Source organism: Hylobates moloch, unplaced genomic scaffold, assembly GCF_009828535.3.
Source record: "Hylobates moloch isolate HMO894 unplaced genomic scaffold, HMol_V3 SCAFFOLD_5, whole genome shotgun sequence".
Lineage (NCBI taxonomy): Eukaryota > Metazoa > Chordata > Mammalia > Primates > Hylobatidae > Hylobates > Hylobates moloch.
The window spans coordinates 77972215-77982638 of NW_026652280.1; the positions used below are offsets into that span (position 1 = coordinate 77972215).

General features: G+C 37.5%; 1 pseudogene; it reads right to left on the reverse strand.

Moving 5' to 3' along the window:
* LOC116467864 (macrophage-expressed gene 1 protein-like) overlaps positions 1 to 3931 on the reverse strand; it is a 15162-nt pseudogene extending 11231 nt beyond the window's left edge.
* Positions 3932 to 10424: the final 6493 nt, after the last annotated feature.

Consider the following 10424-nt stretch of genomic DNA (forward strand, 5'->3'; position numbering starts at 1 on the left):
GGGGAGGGAGGGGATGGGGAGGGGAGGGGGAGGGGAGAGCAGGGAAGGGCAGGAGAGGGGAGGGGGAGGGGAGGCGGAGGGGAGGGGAGGGCAGGGCAGGGCAGGGCAGGGCAGGGCAGGGAAGGGAAGGGAAGGGAAGGGAAGGGAAGGGAAGGGAAGGGAAGGGAAGGGAAGGGAAAAGGGCACCTTAATGTGGCACTCCTATTCCATATCATGGCAGACATAACTGAGCACTCACACCCTTGATTTTCACTTTATTTTGAGGTTGCCCTGCCATTATTCTCAACACAGTTCTCCAGGACATTCTAGTGAAAGCCTAATTCATTAATCATTAAAGAAATACTCCTTGAGCATCTGTTATTCATCATTTGAAGAGTGCAGGAGACAGAATGACCCCTCGGAGGTATTGTTCCCTCTCCATCTGCCCTCCAAGCTAAGCTCTACAAGGATTGAGCATTAGGACCAATTCACTTCCCCTGCCCATCTGCCTTCAGGCTTCCAAATGACATCGACCTAACCTAAAAAGTGCCTCTTACATTCTCCTTCAGCTGAAAATGATTTAATATGAAGAGCTTTGCACACACAAGATTGGAAACACACACAGTGGAATTTCTCTTATGTCCTCATTTCACAGTCTCCACATCTTCCCTGTCACATGACTTCCTTCTTGAGGAAGATTTGAACAAAAGAAGAGACTGAACTGTTCTTGGTCTCTCTAGGTTAACCACCGGCAGATTTCATATTTCTAAATTTGTTACATTATTGGGTAACATAAAGCCAATCTCACATTCAATCTTTTCCTCTTTTACCATGGGATATTCAGATAAACTTGAGCTAAAGCAAAGTAAAAATTGCCACCATTTTTCTTTCTACCTGAAATAACCATGAATACGTTAAGATGAATAAAGCACTTTAAGTGGTTCTTCCATCACAGAATTATGTAGAATTGGGAGCTTTGGGTCCTCTATTGAAATATTCCTATTGCCTCTTCTATTTGTTGGTAATCTCAATATGAGATTAAGAGCAAAGCCTGGATTGTGAGTCTATTCAGTCTCTAGATTTTGTTCTTGCTTTGCTAGTCACTCAAATATCTCAACTGCTAGAATAAAATATGGATGGGAAATAGAGATTTCAGAATTGAAATATAGACAACATTCTAGCCCAACAGGTAACTTTGCACAAGTCCTGGAGTTTCCCTGAGCCCTCATCTTACCAACTGTGAAACACAAACAATAGGAGCTTCCTCTATACAGTATACACAGTTGCTAAGAGGATTGGCTGCAATCCTCCATGTAAAGCTCTACAAGGTGCAGACAGGAGCTCAATGTACATCAGCTCTCAGCTTTGCTGAGCTTGCTGTGCAGTCTTCAGGATGGGAGTGGGGGAAAAGGCATGTTAGTCTAAGGAACTTGACTTTCTCCCTGGTTACCTATTTGACAGTATGGGACATCATATTGACTCAGAGAGACCACCTGAATATTGTTTACTAATATCCTAAACAAAGCCATGAATCTCTCTAAGGAAAACAATCTGACTGCAATGTCACCTGAATTAATGACACAGGTAAATGAGAAGTGATCTGTTGTGGCCGGGCATGGTGGCTCACACCTGCAATCCCAGAACTTTGGGAGGCTGAGGTGGGTGGATCACCTGAGGTCAGGAGTTCAAGACGAGCATGGCCAACATGGTGAAACCCCATCTCTAATAAAAATACAAAAATTAGCTGAGCTTGGTGGCACACGCCTGTAATCCCAGCTACTAGGGAGGCTGAGGCAGGGGAATTGCTCGAACCTGGGAGGCGGAGGTTGCAGTGAGCCGAGACTGAGCCACTGCACTCCAGCCTGGGTGACAGAGAGAGACTCTTCCCCCCACCAAAAAAAAAGAAGTGATTTAGTTGCTTTGTCAAAAAATTCATTTTAGGACTTTTTTAGAATGCGGTTGACAAGCATTTTCTTTAAATGATCAGCTAGTAAATATTTTAGGCTTTGCAACCAAATGATTTCTGTGGTAACTATCTAACTCTGCCATTGTAGCACAAAAGTAGGTGATAAGAAAATGCATGTGCATGAATTTGTTCCAATAAGCCTTTATTTACAAAAATAGCTTGGGGCTCGATTTGGGGAGGAACATGCAAGAAACAGAAGGAAGTGGGCATTGTGTAAACCCACAGGACACTGCAGCTTCTTTCAAGGATTTGTGAAAGATGGTGGCCATACCCTGCTGATGTTGGCAGCTCTTCAACTTGCATCCAGATGAGAAAAATATATTACAGTTTCCCTTCTCCACCCAAAACTCAATCAGTTTCTCCTCTGCCAGGGCCAGAGTCTCCTACTGTGAAGCTAAGCAAATTATACTCCCTCCTCGAGTTCCCAGCTCTGGGCATCATGCCTGCATTCTTGGGGTCTCTCTCTAAGGCTAGATATTGGGGAAATGATTACTATGGCCAATGCAGTAGTTTGTAGTTAAATCTTTTGTATAAAAAAAACCCTGAAAACCTAAACAAATCTCTATTTTTTCACTTCTTGTTGTGGACTGAAGGGTGTAAGGATAGCAAACTAGAAGAGAAGACTGTGGTGTTTTACAATTCCTGCCTCCCTTGCTCCCTCCTTCAGAATGGATTCTCCTGTTCTTTGATACTACTTATCCATAGATCTAATTATCTATAGAATCAATAGAATCCTTCTTTCATGCCATCTCTACCTCCAGGCAATTTTTTGGGGTCAGTGGGGACTCACTCAATTTTAAAGTGATTGTTAATAATTTGCCTTCAGACTCTCTCCAATTCAATCCTTCCTCCTTAATCTGCAAGTGAACCTCCCTAAAGTACAAATCCAATCATGTCATTCTTTGCTCAAGAGCCTTCATCAGTTTTGTTGTTCATTCATGTCCTGATGACATCCAAATTCCTTATCCTGATCCTCAAGGCTGTCACCACCCGGTGATACTTAGTGAACATGACATGGAACTCAAGGGGGAAAAATATGAACGGGGGCTATTGATTTGGCAAGAATGAAGGAAGATGTGGTCTTACCAGCACAGTTTCAACAGATTTGTAAGGGTAGAACTCACCAGTCTCAGATAGGGATATCTGAAATGGGGCTCAGAGGGAATTAGAGCAAGGCCAGGTATTGAAGGAAGTTATGCCAGTGTAGCAGTGAAAGGAGAGAAGAAAATGAAAAGTAGGAACAGTAGATGGCATTGTCAAGCAAAGGAATCCTCAAAATTAGGGAAACTGGACCAGATTTTGAGATTGAAGCAAACACTTCAGTGTTTTTCAGAGAGGGATTCTCTGAGGCAGTGCTCACACTATCACAGCCAGTCATTGTTAGGGCCAGAATTTAGCTGACGCCTTCAGTCACAGGAAAAGACAGCTGCATGAGAACACAGGCAAGTGGTAATGGAAAGAACAAAGAACCCAGAATCAGGATAAGAGGGGCTTAAAGAGGGAGGCAGGGACACAGAGGACAAAGTTGTAGAATTTTATGCTTTTGCTTAAAGCAGGTCTTGTCTGTCTTGGTAAGTAGCTGTTTTCGCTCACTGAAAATAACGTAAACACTCATTTATTTATTTTACTGTGTCCAGGATAAATAGAAGAAGGTGTTCTCTAAAATCATTCTCAGTTTTCAAATAGACTTATAAACCAGCCTGGTAAAACCTAGAAAATAATTGCCCAACCACATCTGTAGGGCATCTGTGGCCTTCCACCCATAGTGTCTGCTGTCTGTTCTTTGAAGAGACTGATTCTTTGATCCTGCTTGGAGTGATGGGAGGGGTAGACCCTCTTCTGGGAAGCCACAATGCTGTGGTATCCCCTGCTGAGAGAGCTCACCCTGTGCCTTTCTTTAAAAAGCTTTCTGAGACCAGGAATATGGGCAAGCATGGAGTCATTGGGAATCATGCATCCAATTGACTCAATTAACTTGATGTACATTGCGACATCGACTTATCCCTTAAAATAGACCTGAAAATAGCTCTGAAAATTATCCAGAGGTGATGTGACTTGGGAAAAATATAATCACCCTGAACTTGCTTGATCTTGAAAGTGGCATTTTGTTGGCTGGGCTCAATCTCAAGGAAGAGAGGCAGTTATGGCTTGGAGCCAGGCAGTTAGGTTGATGAATGTTCACTGGAAAGGGCTGCCCAGATGCAACCCAGATGGTGGGAAATACCTCATCTATAGGAGGCCATAAAAATCCAGACAAATAAAGGACGCTTCTGTCTATGTGGACATTGAATGTTTGGGGAAGGGAAAAGGGGCAAAGAGGAGGGAGAGCCTGTTTATTTTACTGAATCATTAATTAGTACTGAAAATCTAAAATTAGTCTTGAAATTGTCTCTGCCAGATGAGGCAGGAAGACAGAAAAAATACCATGTTCTCTCTGTGCACTGCCTACATTATATCTTTGATTGAGCTCTCAAGACATCACTCTTCTTAAATTGCTCATCAATAGATTCAGACAATCAATTTAAAAGCAGCCACGCCTGGCTGGGAATGCCAAAGAATGCCTTCTGACCCATTTATTAATAGGAGATGTTTATTTCTACTATCCTGGCTTTTTTGGATAGAGATGTGTTAATCATTACACAGTCATTTTGTTATGAGATGGAACTTATTATCTGAGAAATGGACAAAATGATCTTGGTAAAATTCACTTTATCACAATTGTCAATTTCCTCTCTTTGTCTTCAGAGCAAAAATGGTTTTGTAAAGTTGGTGGTCTTCAGCTTTAAAAATAAAATATTGCTTAAGAGTCTTACAGAACAATTAGACTTTATTTAATATTTGAATCTACCTTAAACTGGTTTTATTAATTCTACACATGATATGTGGCACTCTTAGTTGTAAGAGATTTTCTCTTCAAATAGTTTGCAAATTTTTTATACCATTCAAGAGGTTGTCTCTTCACTTTATGGATTGTTTACTTTTCTGTGCAGAAGGTTTCCAGCTTAAAAGGTATTGCATTTGCCCATTTTTTGCCTTGGTTGCCTATGCTCTTGACGTCTTACTAAAAAAATCTTTGTCCAAACCAGTCCTAAAGCATTTTTTCAATATTTTCTTCTAGTAGTTTTATAGTTTCAGATCTTACACTTAAGTCTTTAATCCATTTTGATTTGATTTTTGGATATGGTAAGAGAGGGGTCTAGTTTCATTATTCTGCATATAGATGTCTAGTTTTCCCAGCATCATTTATTGAAGAGACAGTTCTTTCCCCAATGTATGTTCTTGGCGGCTTTGTCAAAAATAAATTTACTGTAAATGTGTGTATTTATTTCTGGGTTTTTTATTCTGTTCCATTGGTCTGTATGTCTGTTGCTATGCTGGTGCCATGCTGCTTTGGTACTATAATTTTGTAGTATAATTTGAGTCAGGTAATGTGATGCCTCCAATTTTGTTTTTCTTGATTAGGATCACTTTGACTATTCTGGGTATTTTGTGGTTCCATATAAATTTTAGTATTGTTTTTTCTATTTCTGTGAAGAATGTTATTGGCAATTTGATAGAGTTGGCATGGAATCTGTAGATAGTTTTGGGTAGTATTGACATTTTAACAATATTGATTCTTCCAATCCATGAACATATGATACCTTTCCATTATTTGAGTCCTCCTTCAATTTTTTTCATCAGTGTCTTATATTTTTCATTGCAGAGATCTTTCATTTCTTCAGTTAAGTTATTTACAGGTATTTTATTTTATTCGTAGCTATTATAAATGGGATTGCTTTCTTGGTTTCTTTTTCAGATTTTTCAATGTTGGCATATAAAAATGCTACTAATTTTTGTATGTTGATTATGTATCCTGCAATTTTACTAAATTTATCAGTTTGAATAGCTTTTAGTGGAGTCGTTAGGTTTTTCTAAATATAAGATTATATATCTACAAACAGAAATAATTTGACTTCTTTGTTTACAATTTTTATGCCTTATATTTCTCTTGTTTAATTGCTCTGGCTAGAACTTTCAGTACTATGTTGAATAAAAGTGGTGAAAGTGGGCATTCTCTTCTTGTTCCACATCTTAGAGGAAAGGCTTTCATTTTTTTCTTATTTGGTATGATACTAGCCATGAGTTTGTTGTATATGGCCCTTATTATGTTGAAGTAGGTCCCTTCTATACCCAGTTTGTTGAGAGCTTTTATCATGAAGGGATGTTGAATTTTATGGAATGATTTTTCACTGTCTATTGAAATTATCATGTTTTTTGTCCTTTATTTGGCTGATGTGATGTATCACATTTATTGATTTGCATATGTTAAACCATACTTGTATCCCTGGGATGAATCCTCTTGATCATGATAAAGTATCTTTTTAATGTGTTGTTGAATTTGGTGTGCTAGTATTTTGTTGAGAACTTTTCCATCTATGTTCATCAGTGATACTGGCCTAGAGTTTTCTTTTTGTGTTGTGTCTTTGTCTTGTTTTGGTATCAGGATTATCCTAGCCTTATAGAATGAATTTGGAAGTATTCCCTCATGTTTGATTTTTTTGACTAATTTGGGTAGGATTGGTATTACTTCTTTTTTAAGTGTTTGGTGGAATTTAGCAATGAATAGAAGCTGCTAAACTCCATCCTCTTCTACTAACACAGCAAAGAAAATGTGAGCCATCAGATTCTGGTCTTTCCTTTGATGGGAGACTTTTTATCACTCCTTCTATCTCATTACTTGTTATTGGGCTATTGAGGTTCTCTATTTCTTCATGGTTCAATCTTAGTAGGTTGTATGAGTCTAGAAATTGATCTGTCTCTAGGTTTTCCAATTCATTGGCACATAGTTGCTGATAATAGTCTCTAACGATCCTTTAAATTTCTGTGATATCATTTATAATACCTCCGTTTTCATCTCTGATTTTACTTATTTGTGTCTTCTCACTTTTTTCTCAGTCTAGATAAAGTTTTGTCAATTTAGTTTATCTTTTGAACCACAAACTTTTCCTGTTACATTTTGTACTGTTTTCTTAGTTTCAATTAATTATTTCTCCTCTGAGCTTTATGACTTATTTTCTTCTACTAACTTTAGGGTTCACTTTACTCTTGTTTAGATTATTGATTCAAAGTCTTTTACTATTTTAGTGTAGATGTTTATTGATATAAACTTCCCTCTTCGTACTGTTTTTGCTATGTCCTATAGATGTTGTACGTTGTGTTTCCATTTTCATTTGTTTCAATACATTTTTAAATTTACTTCTTTTTTATTGACTCAATGGTCATTCATGAACAGATTGTTTAATGTCTGTGTATTTTATAGTTTTCAAAATTTCTTTTATTGATTTTTAGTTTTATTCCTTTGTGGTCAGAAAAGATACCAGATGCTATTTCAACCTTGTTAAATTTTTTGAGACTCATTTTGTGGCCTAAAACCTTGTCTATGCTGAAGAATGTTTTACATCCTCTTAAGAATGTGTATTCTGAAGCTGTTGGCTGAAATGTTCCCTAAATATCTATTAGGTCAATTTGATCTATAGCGCAAATTTAGTCTGATTTTTCTTTCTTGATTTGTAGTCTAGATAATCTGTACCATGGTGAAAGTGGGGTGTTGAACTCCCAACTATTACTGCACTGGGGTCTGTCTCTGTATTTAGCTCTAATAATATTTGCTTTAGATATGTGAGTGCTTCAGCACTGGGTACATATGTATTTACAATTGTTATGTCCTCTTGCTGAATTGACCCCTCTATCATTATATAGTGACCTTTGGTTTTTTACAGGTTTTTTCTTAAAACCTATTTTATCTGATATTAGTATAGCTACTCCTGCTCTTTTTTGTTTTCCATTTGTATGAACTATCTTTTTCCATCCCTTCATTTTCAGTCTATATGTGTCTTTATAAGCGAAGTGAGTTTCTTGTAGGAAGCGTATCTCGTAAAACAAGTCAGATCTTGTTTTTACAGTGGGCATAGTGATCATGTCCTTAGATAAAAACAGGCATACTGATTCCCTGTGTACCAGGTGCTAGCCCTGCTCAAACATCCTTTGCATAGGTATAGCCAACCATTGATCTACTTCCCTGGATGTGGCTCAACTTAGAAAACTTAGGGACCTGTTGAAAGCTCCACTATTATCTTCACTTTTCTACCTTCATGTGCCAAAAATAAGCTATTAGAGCACTTATACAAAATGTGATATAGGCATATATAAAATCATTTTCCAAATTTTGAATATAAATTAATTGAGATACATAGTGATAAACAGAACTGCCAATCAGCAATCAGTGCTGAGTCAGGAGTGTTTAGCCCATGCCCAGAGTCCTAGAAGCTATTAAAGCCTATCCTCATCTACTAACACAGCAAGGAAAATGCATCTTCTTAAAACACAGAATTTACTGTTTCATATCCCAAGGACTTTCATTCCCAGCCATGGTGCTAAGCTTCTGCAGCAGCCCAGAGACCGATAAAATATTATAGAATATAATTAAAACATGCAGACAATTTTCCCATAGTACACCACATAAAGTACATTTTTTGTTCTAAAAATACATCACCAATACAAAAATGTTAATCACAAGCAGTTACAAAAAGAGAAATATATGATATTGTCCAAGAGTTTGTCTTTAATTTGTGAGCCTCTGTTATGACCAGTTAATCTCTGAACCTTTGTTGTTCATAAGAAATTTCTGCACAGGGATATGCATCCTATACACCCACATCCTAGAGATGATTTGAATATCAAAATAAAAAGTATTCTGGCCTTCTGTAGAGATAGGGCTTTCTGACTCAAAGGCTACATCATTCTTTTCTGAAGATCATATTTTTCATAATTAAGGAGAATTTGAATTTAACATAATGAAGCATTTCTGCTGGTTGTGATATCAACTCCAAGTAGTATTTCTCTTCAGAGATTCTAATAATCAGTGGCCATAAAAGCATTAAACACCCAACCAAATGAAACAAATGGCACTTAGGAAGTTACTTCTCTCTCAGTCTCAGTAGAGTCATCAGCTAATATCCTTTGTTTTAAACTAAAGCCAAGCGAGGTCTGAATGGGGTCACTAACAAGAGTTAGTTAAAAACAAAACAAAAAACAAAAACAACAACAAAAAACTTTACATGAAACCTAGGCCTGCAACCCCATATCAAACTTCTTTTGACAAAATCCTATCCAATAACTGTAAATCAGTTGTCTTCCAAAATAACTTTCCCTTTCATCTCCAAGCTCCCTGAAATTGAATTCTACCCCCAGGGATATGGAGTATCTATTAGAAGCAGAACTTCTCACGTTGTAGTGCCTACGGTTATCTAAAAGGTTTGTTGTAAGTTTTTTACCAACTGAACACTCATGGGGATTTGAAATTTTCCCTTCTGAATACAGAGGGAAGTGGGGGGATATACAAAATGCCTTTTACTGGAAATAATCTCTTGAAAATTTCCATGATTTTGGGCCTAAGATTATGGAAGTCAGAATCCTACCAGAAGATTAAACAACAGAACTGTGCCTTCTGCCTCAGCTTCCTTTCCTTGTTTGGTATTTTAAGTCTCAATTCTCTAGTATTCCTCTGTATCTTGTAGTAAGTTATAAGGGAAACAGCCAAATTCAGACTTTCTTGTGGTTCCAGAGGTTCTGTTCTTTATAGATAATTTTACCAACCACTTCCTATTTGTTAATTATTGGAAAAACAACTTTCTAATAGGGGCTTGGCCTATTAAACAAGCCAAAGATGTTAACAGTAAGACGGTTGGAAATGCCAAAATCGGGAACTAGATTACCTCACCAACAGGGGACCAGTTTCTGATTCTCTTTTCTGGTTACATGGTAGAGATAAGATGGAAAAACAAAGACACTATAGTAATAACATACAAGGAATTGTCTAGGAATACCTAGCTAGCTAGCTGGTCAACCAAATCTTAACTTAGCAGACATGTTAAGCATTCCTATTACAACAAATTTCTGTCTGTGTGACTTCAGCAAGCCTTTTACCTGATATGAATATTTGGCTTTGGACAAATGCATAAATGAAGAAATTAATCCAAAATTTCCAGATGTGAAAGAATAGGTTAAACGTGAGTTTTAACTTAATTGGGAAATTATTTTTAAAAGGATCTCTCTGTATTAACAGTAATCCTTCTTCTACCTAAAATAAGATGCTATGAGAAAGCTTGCTAGTCTCCTGGAAGCCCTGACCAGTAATAGCACCTCTGGTTCTTAAGGTAGTGCTATTTTAGATAGAAATTGAATATTCAAGGTGAACTGTCCCATTGCCACAACTAGCTACAAAAAATACTTGTGGTTTGCCTGGCCTATTGATTTATTAGATTACAACTGATAAAGAATGGCTATTAAATTTGAAGACATCTTTTATGCATTTGCCTGATTTTGTGCCAGCCCTGGGTTTATATAAGGAGCAACTGCAATTCTGACAATCAGGAGAGTTGAAAATAAATGTTTAGTTGTTGTTCTTCCTACACTATTTATACATCTGAAATAAATTCCA